Consider the following 17,158-nt stretch of genomic DNA (forward strand, 5'->3'; position numbering starts at 1 on the left):
CCTCGTCACGTTTAGTTGTTTGCTCTGCCTGCTTTCGGGTCGCGATCGATTTTGTTCTCTGTTTGAGGTTGGTGTAGATGTTTTCACAGCTGATACTGTCTCAGGTACCCTCATTCTACTAGAATGTGCATGTGTGTCGACCATACCTGCTTTACTCCACTGCATCTCTACCTCGTTCATTAAGTCTAGTAAGCACATGCCTGGGGTGTACGCGATCGTCTTGGCGATCTTAAGGGTCCTATCAGGTAATTTACACAAGGCAGCTACATAAACAATGATGTCCACGAAGAGGTCTGGGGACATCTTTCCATAATCTGTTATCCAATTTGAGTTTTCCAAAGTAACTAACAATGTTCTTTTGATTTTGGAGACATCAGCAGTTATTTCACTAAGCACATGGTTTGTAGTGTGCTCCCTTACAAGATCTACAATCTTATGTAATTCTGGAATTATACCTGGCAAGAAGTTCATACCTCCAGAAAATTTCTTCAAAAATTCAGTTTTAAATTCATCATATGTCCTAGCCTTGAGGGGCTTGTCTGATCTCAACAAATTGCTTGCTGGACATCTTTCCTGGCTTATGCAAGATGAAAAAAAATGGCAATTTTCTCTTGTTCATTGAGTATGTGGCGCGTGATGAACATTTGTTTGCACTGACTGACAAATGGAATGACGTCAATACGATCTTTTTCTGTTCCAGAGAATTTGGGGGCAGTTTTATCTTCATGGTATACATAAACATGAGGTGGGGATGTTTGATCCGCAGTATTTGTTTCGTTATTCATTTTCATTGTTTGCTCTGTTAATTTAACTTGGAATTGTTTATCGTTGTGTGAGAGAATGGTGGAATATATTCGGCCGGAACGGTGAACCCTGTTAAGTGTATTGGCATACGTGTGCAAGTCAGCGACAAAGTCCTCACTTGCTACGTCAGAGGGGGTTTCCCACTCATCATCTGGAACTGACGTATTTGTTTCTTGATCTTTATTCTGTGTTGAGGTTTGTAAAATGGGTGTGTTGCCTTGGTGCTCTCCTAATTGTGAATCTGTTGTTGGAGCTAATTGTGTTTCATCTGGTATTAACGTGGGTGGTGGCGAAAATATCCCTGTCATTAAGATATGGTGTTATGAAATACGCCTTTTTTTATTTATGTCCTAACTAAACAGATGAGTAAATGAGTTGTAATAAATGGTAGATAGTGAGTGTATAAGTGTATATATAGATATAAGTAAAGGAGTTGAATACACCTAATTTTAGCACTGAGAAGAAATGAGTAAGTATAATTTCACCCACTTGATACAGATCGTAGAGGCGTGTCGATGCAACTGTCGATCTCGGAAGAAAAATGCAGGGTTGACCGAAGATCTCTTGATAATTCTAGTGCTGTGTTGATGGATGATATTACTCAGGAAATTCCATGGCCTGGTGCTTGTGGTGGTTAACAGCTGTCACAGGCAAACCTCAGCAAAGAACGTCGAATTTCCAACTCAATACTGTGGAAATAAATGAGTATGAGTAGGAGCTATGTGAATAATGAGTAATGAGTAGTGGGTGAGACGTGCCTGGTGTCAGTCACACGTTGCTTGGCGTGGCCAGATGTCAGCAAACTCGCGTTGTGATGTCACCTCAGCACATGGTGACGTCGGCTTCCCACATTGGTAACTGTGGTGAGTTAACTGAGTAGCGATGCGTAACCTGGGTGAAGAAAGGTGAGTAAGATGCGTTATAAATGTGGCTCTGATGTTTTGCTGTGTGTCTTGACCTCTGCGTCAGCGATGGAGGTAGGCGGGAGAGAATATTGGGGTTTTGTGTGCTTGTTGCTTTGGTCTTTATTTTTCTTTACTTGTTTTGTTTTTTATTCTTCTTGCTGCTGCTTGAAGTCAAGTGAAGATTATAGAGTTGTTTTGTAGACTTGTAGGCTGTATTTTGTAGGAATTCACTGTAGAACTGAAGCTAATCTTGTAGAGTCTCGCCTGCTTTTGTAGAAATTCGCTTTTGATTTGGAGACGATGTCCGTAGATTCGCTGGCCACCAAATGTCACTCTCAATTCTTGTAGTAGGAATTAAAGATGAATACAGTGAGTTGATCTTAATTTATTATCTTCAGAGAAAATCTAAGTTGAGCAGGGTATGTCTTACAGACACAATATAATAAGTAAGCCTAGTTGGGCCCTTCTTCTTGTTCACTCTCTCCACTACCTGTCGGTTCTAATGCTAGCCTCCTTCTGAGCTCTGCTTCCTAAATTGTGGTGAAGCAGGGGTCGTGTCACGTGTGTTACACTGTGGTTGGAAAGTTCTAGAAACCTGTGTGTGAGTATGTGTGTATGTGTGTGTCTGATCACTAGGCTTTGTTCGTATGCTATCTCGCTGACACACTACCTATATCATCCCCTGACTTGCTACTTCCTGTGTATTGTCAATATTTCCTCAGTTAACTTGCAAGATCATTTCCCTTTCCCAGGCTTGCATGGAGCTCCATCCATCCATCTATTTATCTATCTATCTATTATGATTTGTAATTATAATACGGATTCCTAACACCTACACTGCCCCATCACCGATCATCCAGACAACAGTACGAAGCCGCACCTCCCCACCACCACCAGCTCCTTCACCGCCCACACCTTACCCCGCCTTACCTTGCCTCTGACGGCACACACCACCTGCCACACCCCACTCCTCAGCCCCTGCCACCCCACCACTGCCGCCAATACAGCCACCTCCAACCAAGCCACCACGGTTTCAGCACCACACACCGCCACCAGCCCCACACCTGCACCATCCCCTGGCTTTGCACCCATCGCCCACCCCATACCGTGAGCACAGAACCCTGCCACCGCCCACACCATCCCACCACCAAACACCAGGATGGCGCCACAAGATCGCACTCCCTCCTCACCATGCACACCACAAGCCACCTCACCTGTCACCTCACCACCGCTACTGACCTCCAATGCCAGAGCATCCTCGCACCCCCACACACCACACACCTCAAGCCCCACCGCCTTGCCCTCGCCCACCATTGGAGAGCTGCCCAAAACTACCCCACCCTGGTGCACCACCTCCACCACCACGCCACATGCAGCCACAGCACCAAAGGGCTGCACACCCACCTCATCACCCACTCCCACCCTAAAACCTACCATCACCCGCTCTAGCCACATTCCACCCCCGCCCGCAAGATACACCACCACCTCCCCAACCCCACTCCACCTCCCCACTGCCAACCACCACCGCCAACTCTCCCCCTGACTCCTATGACAGCTATATCTCACCCTCGCTTTCTCTACCTGCCTCCCCCTCCCTGTCGTCCCCCACCCCACCGTCCACCACACCGCATCACACCTCACCTGATGGGCCGCTGACACTGCGTACTCCCGACTCCTCACCCACACCCTCACAACCGCCCTCCCCGCCCCCTCTGCCTACCACCGTGTTCCCAACCTCCTCACCTGCCATCTCAGGCCACCTTCCCCACGCCCGCCCTTCCTCACCTTCCACCCCCGCCGCCTCCCCCAAACCTGCAGTCACACCACCGCCCCAGCACGCCGCCACAACACCTACATCCCGCACTGCCCCAGCAATACAATGCCGCATGCCCAACACACCACCCACACCCACCCTCAAGACCCCCATCACCTGCTTGGGGCACCTATCAGGCCCACCCCCAAGATGCGTCGCCATCCCCACCCATCTCGCCTCACCGCCAAACTTTACCCCTTCCTCCTCTCAGACTCCCAACACTCGAACACCAGCAACACCCCAAACCATGAGAGTTCGCTGTGCAACATGGGTGCCGGCCTTTGGGCACAGGCACCAAGTCCGCGGCCCCCACCACCTCCTGCAACTCCTCCACTCCTCCACCTCCTCATCCACCCTCTTCCTCACCTGCAATGAGCAACAAGACAAAAACTCCACCACCACAGCCTGGCACGCCCTCCTCCAACACCTACAGCCAGTCTACACCACCTACGACACCAAAATTTACCACCTCCAGTCACAGGGACATGACTTTTTCCCAGCAGACGGTGGTAAAATGCAGTATAGTGCCCCCGGAAGTGCCCAGACACCTCCACAAGGAGCCCACAGAGGAGCAACGACAGTGCACTGGAACTTGGAGTGACAATGGCATAAGTCCGCCCGGGCCATGCGCCCCTATGATCTGGAACTCACCAGCCGCCACCGTAACAGGAATATTAGACTACCTTCTGGGCGAGCCTTCCCCAGCCAGCTTCGGGGTGGAGCTGTCTATCCAGCTCCTGCCAGCACCCCTGAGACGGCCTGTAGCCACTCACCCCTCGCTAAGAAGATGGCCTATAGCCGCTCTGAGGGTAATAAGGAGACGGCCTGTAGCCGTTCCTGCCTTCGTCAGGAGACGGCCTGTAGCTGATCTGAAGGTGTCTTCCTTGAGACGGCATGTAGCCACTAGCCCCTCGCTAAGGAGATGGCCTGTAGTTGCTCCCGCCTTTATCAGGAGACGGCCTGTAGCCGCTCCAAAGGTGCCGTCCCTGAGACGGCCTGTAGCCGCTCACCCCTCCTGAAGGAGACGGGCTGTAGCTGCTCTGAGGGTAATAAGGACATGGCCTGTAGCTGCTCCCGCCTTCATTAGGAGACAGCCTGTAGCTGCTCCAAAGGTGCCTTCCCTGAGACGGCCTGTAGCCGCTCACCCCTCCTGAAGGAGATGGCCTGTAGCCACTCCCGCCTTCGTCAGGAGACGGCCTGTAGCCGCTCTGAAGGTGTCCTCCCTTAGATGGCCTGTAGCCGCTCAACCCTCCTGAAGGAGAGGGCCCCTAGCCGCTCTGAGGGGAACCAGGAGACGGCCTGTAGCCACTCCGAAGGTGCCTCTGGGTCTGCTGGCAGCTGCTCACTACCCCAGGCCACGGCCTTCTAGCCGGGCCTTGGTGACGGCCTGTAGCCGCGCCCCCAGAAAGCCATGGCCAGTAGCCGGGCCTTGGCGATGGCCTGTAGCCGTGCCTCCAGGAAGCCATGGCCAGTAGCCAGGCCCTATGGCAGGAGACGGCCTGTAGCCGCTCCTCCGCCTGAAGCTGATGCCTGTTCCCCGACCCACGACCCAGAGGGAGTCTTGGGCCTAGAGGAGTACTGGAGAGGCCCCTTAGTCTCCCACGGCCTCTGCTCCCTACAACCGGATCTGGAGGAGACCCACCTGACAGACCCTGATGCAGACCGGTGCCGCAGCCCCTTCCTGTCGGCACCGCCAAGCCCTGGGGACCACAGCCCTCGGGAACCCCAGACCACCCCCAGGACTCCCGGGTGGGAACTCCCCACACCTCAACATTGAAGATCTTTGTCCTCCGTCAGGAGCCTGAACGACAGGTTCAGGCAGTTATTCGGCCACAGCCCTGAGGGCCGCACTCCTGTCCCCAGCCCTGAGAGCACGGGACCCTTCACCACCCACAGCCCTGGACGAGAACAGACGCCCCTGCGTGTGATCCTGTGGCCTTTGGATACAGAGGCCCCCGATGGGGCCCAACCCTGTCAGTAGCGGAGCTGTGACACCCCTCCGCCCTTGCACCTGACCGCCACGACACCCAGACCCGACAGGAGTGACAGTAATACTGCAGTGTCTGTGATCAAGTGAAGTAAAGGCAGAACAGTGAACTAGCCCTCTAATGGAAGTCATTAATAATACCCAAGTGGTGGAGTGAATAACAACTACGGTGTACAGTGTATGTGACCAAGGGATATAAAGATGGAACAGTGAAGTACCCCTCTGATAGAAGTCAATGATAATACCAAAGTGGTAGAGTGAGTGGGAGCGACAGTGTAAACACAAACACGGTCACCCAGTGAGTCGAGTCTAACGGGGTAAATATGCTACCATCAGAAAATACCTCTTCCTACTTAGACCATAATCAGACCCCGGTGCCATAGTAACACTCACAAGCAGGGAATGATATTAGTAACTCCACGAGTGTAGAAAACCCAGACTTTCCATAATTAAGAACACTTCCTCAAGTGCTATTCACTGTGATCTGAGGAGTATCCTGCGTGAAACTAATAACCATATCTAGACATAAGAGCTCGTAATTGTCCATTGTATTTTATCAGTGACATCTACTCATGCCCCTGTCCAACTAAATAATAAGTGTGTAAGGTTGTTGCCTTGAGTTTTTGTGTCCTACCTCTCTCCTATTTGTCTAAGCCCCGGTCTAGAAAGAGAGCCCCGCTATACACTAGGCATTTACGGGACGGGAAACCGAACCTAAAACATCTAGCATTACAGTATGAGTAGGAGCTATGTGAATAATGAGTAACGAGTAGTGAGTGAGAAATGCCTGGTGTCAGTCACACGTTGATTGGCGTGGCGTCATCTCAGCGAACACGCATGGTGACTTCGTCTTAGCAGATATACATGGTGACTTCGGCTTCCCACACTGGTAGCTGTGGTGAGTAACTGAGTAGTGATGAGTAACCTGAGGGAGGAAAGGTGAGTGAGATGCGTTATAAATGTGGCTCTGGTGTTTTGCCGCGTCATCTTGACCTGGGTCAGCAGTGGAGGTTGGGGGGTGGTAGGAGAGAGCAGAGGGGTTTTAGTGCTTGTTGCTTTGTTCTTGGTTTTTGTTTACTTGTTTTGTTTTTTATTCTTCTTGCTGCTGCTTGAAGTTGCGTGAAGAAGATTATAGAGTTATCTTGTAGACTTGTTATTTGTAGTTAATCATAGAGCTTGTTGATCCTCACTCGTAACTCGTTGTTGCTACTGTATGCTCGAAGACTCGTAGGCTTGTAGACTTGTTCTTCTTGTTGTATACTTTCTTGTGGTTATTTGATCGTAGAATTGTAGTAATGTAGACTCTCACACAGTCTTAAAATATGTCAATATTCCTGTATCCACTACAATTGATATCCTAGGTGTTACTCTAAACCCCAACCTAAGCTGGACAGCTTATGTTAAATCCCTGGCTAAAAATGCTTCCAAAAAATTGGGACTTATGTACAGAGTTCGTGAGTTCTTCACTGACGAGCAGATGGCCACAGTATACAAAAGTCATGTGCGTTCTCAGATCGAACACTGTTCACCACTGTGGAGTGGATGTGGAGCGGTTGCATGGAGGCAGTTGGACAAAATACAAAATAAAGCCTTTAGATTAATCAATAATCCTGCCATCACGCAAGACCTTCCTCCATTATCAGTACGTAGAGAAGTTGCTCCTTTAGCATTATTTTATAGATATTTTCACCGTAAGTGTTCTGACGAACCGGCTTCAATTGTTCCTCCCCTTCACATTTTCTCCCGAAATACTCGGGCAGCTGGGAGCGCCCATGAATTCACACTCTCTCCCCCGTAATGTAGAACCTCTGCTTATCAAAATTCATTTATCCCCAGAACTACTACTCTCTGGAATTCACTTCCTGGGAGTTATTTCCCACAAACATTTAATCCACTTCAATTCAAATCCAGTTGTTATAAATATCTTATGAATGGAGGATGCCTTTAGGCACATGGACTTATTTTTTTCCCCTTTGTTTTTCCTTCATTCATTATCTATTAAAAAAAAAAAAAAAGAATCAGCTGTAGAACTGGAGCTGATCTTGGTTATAGTTTCGCCTGCATTTATAGAGATGATGGTTCGTAGGCGTAGAGTCGCGTTACTGTGCTGCCATTATTTATTGTTGGAACTTCGTAGCCACCATTTATCTATATATAACTCTTTAGTCTTGTAATATTTAAATCTTGAGTTTTAGTTAAAGTTATTTTGGTAATTGAAGAGCAGGAGGAGTTAAAGATGAATACAGGGAGTTGAACTTGATTTATTATCTTCAGAGAAAGTCTAAGTTGAGCAGCATATGCATTACAAGGGACTTATTATAGTAACTAAGTCTAGTTGGACCCCTCTACTTATTTGATTTCTCCACTACCTGCCGGTTCTATGGCCAGCCTCTTTCTGAGCTCTGCTTGCTACATTCTTGTTTAGCAGAGGTCGTGTCACGTGTGCTATACTGTCGTGGAAACATGTAGAACGCTGTATGTCTGTGTGTATGTACAGCTTCTGGTACAGGACCAGCATTCCTTCACTTCAAGAGTTGCAAGCTAATTTCCTTCTGCTTGATCCTCGCTGATACACTACCTATCTCACACCCTGGCTTCGTGCTTCTATCTATCTATCTGTCTATCTATCTATTATGATATGTATTTATAATATGGAGTCCTGACAGGGGCGTCCTCGTCCGGGGCTGCAGGTGGTGAAGGGCCATGCGCTTTCGGGGCTTGGGTCGGGAGTACGGCCCTCAGAGCTGGGGCCGAATAACTTCCTGAACTTCTCGCTCAGGCGCCTGACAGAGGACAAAGATCTCCGGCGTCTGGGTGTAGGGAGGTCCCGCCTGGGGGTCCCGGGGGTGGTCTGGGGGTCCCAATGGCTGGAGTCCCCAGTGCTCGATGGCACTGTCAGGAAAGGGCTGCAGCGCCAGCCTACATTGGGGTCCGTAAGGTGAGTTCTCTCCAGATCCAGCTGCAGGGAGAAGAGGCCAGGGGAAGTCACGGGGCCTCTCCAGTACTCCTCCAGGCTGGAGACTTCCTCTGAGTCATAGGTTGGTGAACAGGAGTCAGCACCTGATGGAGGAGCGGCTACAGGCCTGGCTACTGGCCGTGGCCTTCTAGGGGTGCGGCTACCGGTCGTCGCTAAGGCCCGGCTACTGGCCATGGCCTGTGTAGGGGAGCGGCTACAGGCCGACTCAAGGGCACCTTTGGAGCAGTTACTGGCCGTCTCCTGAGGAAGGCAGGAGTGGCTACCGGCCATCTCCTGATTACCTCCAGAGCGGCTACCGGCCGTCTCCCGATTACCTCTAGAGCAGCCACCGGCCATCTCCTGATTACCTCCAGAGCGGCTACCGGCCGTCTCCCGATTACCTCTAGAGCAGCCACCGGCCATCTCCTGATTACCTCCAGAGCGGCTACCGGCCGTCTCCCGATTACCTCTAGAGCAGCCACCGGCCATCTCCTGTAGGAGGGTCGAGTGGCTACCAGCCGTCTCTTTTGCGGCACCTTCAGAGTGGCAACCAGCCATCTCCTGACGAAGGCAGGAGCAGCTACAGGCTGTCTCCCGTAGGAGGGTCGAGCGGCTACCAGCCATCTCCTGTAGGAGGGTCGAGCGGCTATCGGCCATTTCCTGTAGGAGGGTCGAGTGGCTACCGGCTGTCTCTTTTAGGGCACCTTCAGAGTGGTAACCAGCCGTCTCCTGACGAAGGCGGGAGCAGCTACAGGCTGTCTCCTGTAAGAGTGTCGAGCAGCTACCAGCCATCTCCTGTAGGAGGGTCAAGTGGCTATCGGCCGTTTCCTGTAGGAGGGTCGAGCAGCTACTGGCTGTCCCTTTTAGGGCACCTTCAAAGCGGCTTCTGGCTGTCTCCTGATGAAGGCGGGAGAGGTTACCAGCCATCTCCTGATACCAGAGCGGCGGCAGGCAGTCATGTGCTGACTGTGATTACCCATAATCAGTTTTTAAATTTCCAGGTGTCTCAGGGGTGCTGACTGGAGCTAGAGTAATAGCTCCACCTTGATCCTGTCAGTGGTGGCGGGCAAGTTCCAGGTCATAGAGGCGCACGGCTTGGGCGGACTTATGTCCCTGTCACGCAGAGTCAAGTCACGCTCTATTCACCCCTCCATAGGCTCCTTCTGGGGGTGTTGGGCTGCCCTCAGTAAGACTATTCAGCATTTTAGTGTGATTACCCATAATCAGTTTTTAAATTTCTGTTTGTGTCATTACAAAATATTCTACGCTTTCATTTAATATATAATTATCTACATTTTGTTTAATTATGAATGCATTTTCACATAAGCAAAAAATATATGTGTGTATGGTCCATTGCATTCATAGTTTATGTACGTATCCAGAATGAAAGGACCCTACGATAATACAGATGCAAGTACGATATTTTTGACAGGTTTTGTACGATATGTTGGGCAAATTCACCTGCCAACGCTGAGTGACAGTGTCCTGTGTCTTGGAGACCATGATGAGTTCGGTGTTGGTGTTGATGTTGATGAGGACCAAGGTGTCATTATTCTTAGAAGGAAAAGGATATATTTGATAGACTGTGAACAGATTATCTGTTGTGAATGGTACAAGAACTATTAATGATGTTGATGTTGGAGTCGCTTCTAAGTATGGATAATATAGCATGAGATTCCTGTTAAGAACATTTTTTTTTTTTTTTAATGGCCATCACCTGCAATGAGGGGTATTAGGCCAAGCATTTCAGTCTCACAATCACAAAACAAATCACTCCCCCACCACATGAGACAGCCAATCTAGGGGGGCAAGCATTGAGGGAGCATGTAGTAGAATGCCCTCTGATCAGCTAGACGCAACCTCCTCCCCCGACAAACAACACTGGCCGGATTGCCTCACCCTGGTCGACAGCCTGGAGCAGATTGTACAGGTTGGAGTGGATGGTAGCTCCAAGCTGGTATGACCAGGTGTGGGCATTGAGGGTCAGGAAGTGTTGGTAGGAGGATACGTCTAGCCGATCCTTGTGATCCATGATGGGAGGGTGAGATGGGATGCCTTCCACTGCCTGAGGAGGGGAGGATTCAGTTACCTCCTCCTTGGCTGAGAAGCCAGTCAATGCTGCCTTGGCCATGGAGGTAGTGTCAGAGGAGTCCTACCCCTCCTCAGTCTCTGACAGCGGATGGTGTACTTTGGCAGTGTTCTGAGCCATATTTCCAGAGCCAGGTTGGTGATCACAGTGGTAGCTGCCTATTGAGGGGAGCCTACAGCTGTAGCCTCTTCCGTGGTGTTGTGCACGGGGCAGCAGGTCGCTGCTGCTTGGCCCGGCGCTCCCGTCAGCAAGGAACTGAGTGTACATTGCGGGTGAAGCACTCGGGGATGACAAGGCAATGCAGACCGTTCTCCTCAAAGATCTTGGGTAGAACCTGCAAAGCCCCCTTGTCACCCTGACAAAAAGCCTTCGCCGTCACGATGAACATCTCCACGACGGTGTTTATCTTCCCAGGACTCACAGGATCCCTGGCCTGGCGTCCCCTGGCTGTGACAAGATGCCGTGCATCAGCAGAACCCTGCATACTCACACCTCCCGGCCATGTAGCATCCTGAGCTTCAGGACCCTTAGGAGACCCAAAGTGACTAAACTCCACCATCTTACCATCCCCAAGGGAGCGCTGGAGGTGCGTGGGTTTGGTTTAACGATGGCTGGAGGTGCATAAAAACATCAGTGCCAGTATCCTGGCACTTGAAGAATCCGTACCCTGCCCTGACATTAAACCAAACCATGGTCCCTCTGATCTTCTGGGCCACTGGAGACTATTGTCTGCTGGATGCCCCCCTCAACGGGTCGCAGGCAGTAGCAGGAGATGTGTTTGTCATCATGGCTCCTCTTGATTTCTCTCTCCTGAAACAAAGGCTTGAAACCATGTTTATGTATGCCTCGACTGATTATTTGACACGGATCGCGAACTGGAAGTAAGTTTATGGTGATCTTACCATTACCAGCATTTGCAATACCTTTCATCAAAGCTTGATAATGAGCCCTGGTGTTGTCAGAATGAAGTATTATTATGTCAATATGTTCCATGACTACTAAGAAGTGTTGAAAAAGTATCATGTTTCCTTCTCCATTTATTTTGTCCACACTTTCCTGAGTTATCCTTCCTGCTTTTCTTAGATTTTTCACAATCGCCATCATTGCCGTGTTTTGATTGTCAACTAGCTTCTGTTAATATGCTAATAACTGAGCTATCTCATTAAATTTGTTTTTTATTTCTTGAAGATCTTTTTTTGTAGCCAGTCCAAAAATATTCCCTAGAATTGCACCACCCAGGTCGAAAAAGCCGCGCCTTTCACGTGTCTGTGTGATGTTATTCATGTCCCTAAGTGCCTCATTTCCACATTATGGGATATCTTGGATCATGATGAGCATGGTAGTTTTTGCTTGTTCTAGTTTCCATTTTGCTGGCTTTATGAATTCAGTCACTTCCTTTGTGTTATGAGCTTCTGAAGCAGAACTCCTTATCATCAATTCCAGTGTCCTCAGTGGCTTAGCAATGTTCTTCAACAATACCGGTAATTCATATATGATATCCAAACTATTTTCAGTACTCATATCTTTCACAGTTGCTGTCGAGGCCGCTGGGGCAATAAGGCATCCTTGCCTATATGTTGAGGGTCTAAGTGAGCTGATCCTCTTGCTATATAGACGAAAATCCATGGTATAAGTCCCCTCATCGTTACCTACCGAAAAAAAAAATCTATTAAATAGCTAATCCAGTCATGTTGAGGTCGATGATAGTGATGATGCGCATTATAAACTGGCTCTTGGAGAACAATAATCTTGCTCGTTGTTTCATTTATAGAAGGAGTTTAAATCGATACCTACTGTAGATCACGTAAATGCTGTATTGTGGCATTTGTAGCAACAGTTGCACCTAATTTTGTTTGTTATGCGATCTTAACCCTTCGTTAGTCAGGTGGGGTGTTTTGGCACCCAAAATTTTTTTAAAAGCTCATATATCCTAGCCAGTAATTCGAATATTTCTCTCCGTTCCAGTACTCTCCTGATTCAGTGAAGGGTGGGAGCAGGTAGATTGGTTTAGTCCTTTGCTGTAGTGAGAGAGAAGGGCACTTCTCCCCCCCCCCCTGGGGTGTCCAGTCACCCCATCAAACAAACCATTTTAGATCATATTATAATATAGATTTTTTTGAATCTTATTTTTGCATATTGTTTATCATTATACTGATTTTAATAATCACAAAATGCATTTTCCCGTTCGTGTTTACCTGACAAATGAGATATGAGTCCATTTGTTACTTTTTTACTGATATTATAATTTATTGTATTTTATTATTATAAATTAAAAAATACCATCAATCTTCAATTCAACCATCAATCCAATCTTTTCATTAGTGATTGCAGAGATATGCTGAAGCGGCAGTATGAATATATTTTATATGTTAGTAACTCTACATGTATTTTTGTATTGGGATGTTGTAACACCCAACCGGACTAACCATGCATGAATACCCTACAGGACTAACGAAGGGTTAATATATTTCTGTATGTATTGAATTCTTCTAGTTTATTGTCATTGTTTGTGTTTAGTTTTTCGATGGTGTCCGAGGTTACATAATTGCTGGCTAAATTCCTTGAGACCCCCTTTTAAATTATCAACATGGATTTGTTTTTCATCGCACTAGACATTGACTTTAATTACTACTTTACTGGCTGTTTTCTTAATTACTCTGTATGGACCTTCAAATTTTGATGTTAGTTTATTGTCTTTAGTCTGAATGATACTGAAATACCGGCTCAGTGGAGCCAGCCAGACACCACCACCGTAGGAGGGTACAGGGAGGTGACCTCCACCCTACAAGGTGATGACGGAGAGGCTCTTTTCACCTGCCGAGCCTTCCGTGCATAAACAACGTATCTCCCCCATGACCTGATGCCCCTCTTCCCCACAGGCAGACCACTGGGCAGTGCACAGTAAAAGTACACTACACTTCAGCGGAGGGAACACTCACCAGAATCAGGGTGGGACTTGCAGTGGCAAGATCCCAAGCAGACCCTCAGATGCCGAGTCCCCTGGATCGGCCTCCTTTTTAACAGAGGACTCAGGAGGAGCCTCAGGGGCTGCTATTCCACCAAAGGAGCAGTGGCACAGAATCACCCACCGGGGATAATGTGGGTGGAAGGACCATTGGTTCGCCACCCTCTGCCAACCACATTCGGGAGCTGGCATGTCGGCACGTCCACCAGATGACCCTTGCCGGCAGCCCCAAGGAGGGAGGCAGGCCCTGGGGTACTCTCTGGCAGAGGTACTACATGGGATGAAACATCGCCGTCCTCCAGTGCTGTCTGCGGGACTGGAGTCCCAGACCCTATGGCTGGAAAGCAGCCTCTGTTGGAGATGTGGCAATAGCCGTGTGTATCCATCGGGTGCTTTCTCTCCACTGCAAGGGTCTGTAGTGCCCAGAGGAGCCTCCCCCGGCTCCTTTTGCCCTCCTGTCCCCCTTTGGAGCCCAGGCAGTGCCCAATGGGGCTGCCTGAGGGAGAGAAAGTCCCTTGGACTTCCCCTGTCTAGCCCAGACCGGAGTTCCAATGGGGCCTCCCTGCCCCGCCAAGTATGAGAGCCGGCCCTTGGTCGCTCTCCCTCCGCCCGTCCCCAGGCTCTTGTAGAGGAAGGCACCTCTTGCCCCATCCACCACTCTGGTGGCAGAGTAAAGTGCCCCTCTCCTCGCCCCTCTACACTAGAGGGCGGTTTCTGCTCCTTTTCAGGGACCCCACCAGAGACCAGAGTGGGCGTGACGTCCCCGAGGCCCGGTGTCCTGCCCCTGCAGTCCCAGGTGTTGTTGGACTCCTCCAGAACGAGAGGCCGCAGCTCACCCCTGCCGGCCCCCCTCCCGACGGCAAGACAGCAGCCCCCGGAGTCAGCAGGCCTCCCCCAGTGCCGGCTGCAGAGCCGAGGCTTCCCCAGTGACAGTGGCTGCAAACCCTCCCTGACGGCCGCCTCTGTTGGATGAGATGGCAGGTCAGCCAGGGCGCCACCCTCCCCACAGCCGACTCTAGGCCTGGGCCTCCCCAGGTCCGCCCCTAGTACCCCGACGACGACTAAGGGCTAGTGTCGTGCAGCGCGCTTCCTGACCCTCTTCGGCCATAGTCCAGAAAGCCCCGCATCACCCAAGGCCTCTATAGAAAGAGGGCCATCCACCAACTCCTATGGGACTCATGACGACCCCACAGGCGACCTACCCCTGGAATACATTCCAGACAGCCCACCCCAATGCCTGACCACCACCTGCGGTTCCTGGCACAGGATCTCCCACCACCCGTGACTGGAACACTCCCCTCCTTCTGTTCCATGAGTAAGACTCTGAGGTTGTTTGTCCCCTAGAGTCTGGGAAACCCCTACCCCAGTGGACCCGCACCCTTGCCCCAGTGTCTCCTCCCCGTGTGGAATAGTGAACTCCCCACCAATAAGCTCACGCACGGAATGCGTGGTGCTAGACCACGGGCCGCCTCCAAGTGTGACTATCCACCCTCCCAGTGTTACATACGGACAGATAGCATCAGTGCTGCACCCCCTCCTCCCCTTGTTGCTTTGGCCATATGGAGTGAATAGAAAGTGATATATATTAGGTGTACTCCCAACTCCCTGTCTCATAAGGAAGTCTGTATCACCACTCCCCCCCTTTCCCTTCCCCTCCCCCCCTCTGCCCCCCATGCTTGGATAGATCATGAATGCTATATTCTTTCGTCCTATGTAACGTACATGTAGCATAAGGCTAGCTAGGGTATCGTCTGTGTTACGCGGATGCATATAACTAGCATAGGAGGCCATTTATGTTACGTGAATATATATATATATATATATATATATATATATATATATATATATATATATATATATATATATATATATATATATATATATATATATATATATATATATATATATATATATATATATATATATATATATATATATATATATATATATATATAAGGACTTGAGTATACTGTATACTGTCGTCTATGTCACGCATTTGGGTACATTGAGATATACTTGACTGTTATATGTCTGAGACCAAGCACACCTGGTGTATTGTGTGAACTATATGTACGGCACTGTGTGGAAATTATCATATCTAGGGAAAGGTAGAATAAGATGTAAAGGTCAAACTCGCTGAACTAGGTGAAGATATTTATTGCAAGGGCTAGCCTTCTGAGATTATCTGGTTATTATATGTCCCATAGTTTTGATCATGGGTGTGTATGTAGTTGTCTATTGTTAATATATAAGTGAGCCGTTGACCAGTTATGTTTGAACTTTCCTTCCTCACCTGTGACTGACCCGGTCGAGAACAAAGACCCAAGGTCGCACCGTACCTGAACCCGAGAAGTCAGGACTCAGAATAGCTACTTAACAAAAAGGTTAGGGAAATGTGAGAAATATAAGTCAAGGCCCCTAAGAGTAACCTTCCAGAAGGTAAACACTGGAGGAGATACTAAAAAATGCAAAGAAACTCATGGAAAAAGAGGAATTAAAAAATTTATGGATAAAAAGATGCCTAACTCAAGAGGAACTGGAATAGAAGAGGGAGGAAGCAAAAACAAAGAACGAGGGAAGATCAGAGGAGGAGGAGAATACATTTTTTTTTTTTTACAAAGTAATTGGATTGCAGGCTCGAAAGTGGTACATAAATAGGAGGGAAAAAAAAAGGAGGAAGGTAGTAGACCCAAGTCATGACAAGTATGTAAACAAGATGATTAAGATGATGTACTCAAATGTAGATGGAACGGTATCTTTTTTTTTTTTTTAAATAAATAACAGAACGGAGGAAAAAAAAACAAATGAGTAAAAAAAAAAAAATAATCCATACACCAGATTACTGGTATCCTCTGTTCATAAAATATTTGTAACAGTTAGACTTGAACAGTTGTGGGTTGAAATTTGGAGGGAAACAACTCTGAGGAAGCGAGTTCCAGAGAGATGCAGTTCGGGGAATGAAAGAATTCTGATAGGCAGAAGTTCTGCAATATGGCTGGGTGACATTCCAGTCATGAGCGCTACCAGATGCCCGTGTAGCACGAGGGAAGGCACGGAGAGGTGGCACCATGGACGCAACTTCGTCTGAGCATTTGCCAAAAAAATATCTGTAAAATAATGCAAGGGAGGCAACATTCCTTCTTACTTGCAGGGGAGGTAGTTTATATGTAATGGCAGGGTTGTTAATGATTCTAACAGCTTTGTTCTGAATTTTGTCTTGTTGTCATAATGCAACCTCTCCACAACCATTCCACAAGGGTGAGCACTATTCAAGCTGAGAGCACACATGACTCTTATAAATTATAGCTAACTGCTTATCGGCGAAGAAGTTATGGACTCTGTACAATAATCCAAGTTTCTTTGAGGCGGTTTTAGCAAGTGATCTGACATGAGAGGTCCAGCTGAGGGCACTGTTAAGTGAGACACCAAGAATATCAATACTTTTGGAGATGGGAATATTAGTAGCACTGAAGGTAATGTACGAATCTGGCAATATCTGTCTATTAGTAAACTGTATATATTTAGTTTTACTAGCATTAAAAGAGACAAGGTTGTTTTGTCCCCATTCACTGATTGTAGATAGATCTTGAGTTATGAAGATGGCTGTACTGAGTTGAGAGGTAGAGATATTAGACTTTG

The sequence above is a fragment of the Coenobita brevimanus genome, chromosome 47 (genome assembly GCF_032717465.1).
Source record: "Coenobita brevimanus isolate Jiangsu-jjx chromosome 47, ASM3271746v2, whole genome shotgun sequence".
NCBI classification, from domain to species: domain Eukaryota; kingdom Metazoa; phylum Arthropoda; class Malacostraca; order Decapoda; family Coenobitidae; genus Coenobita; species Coenobita brevimanus.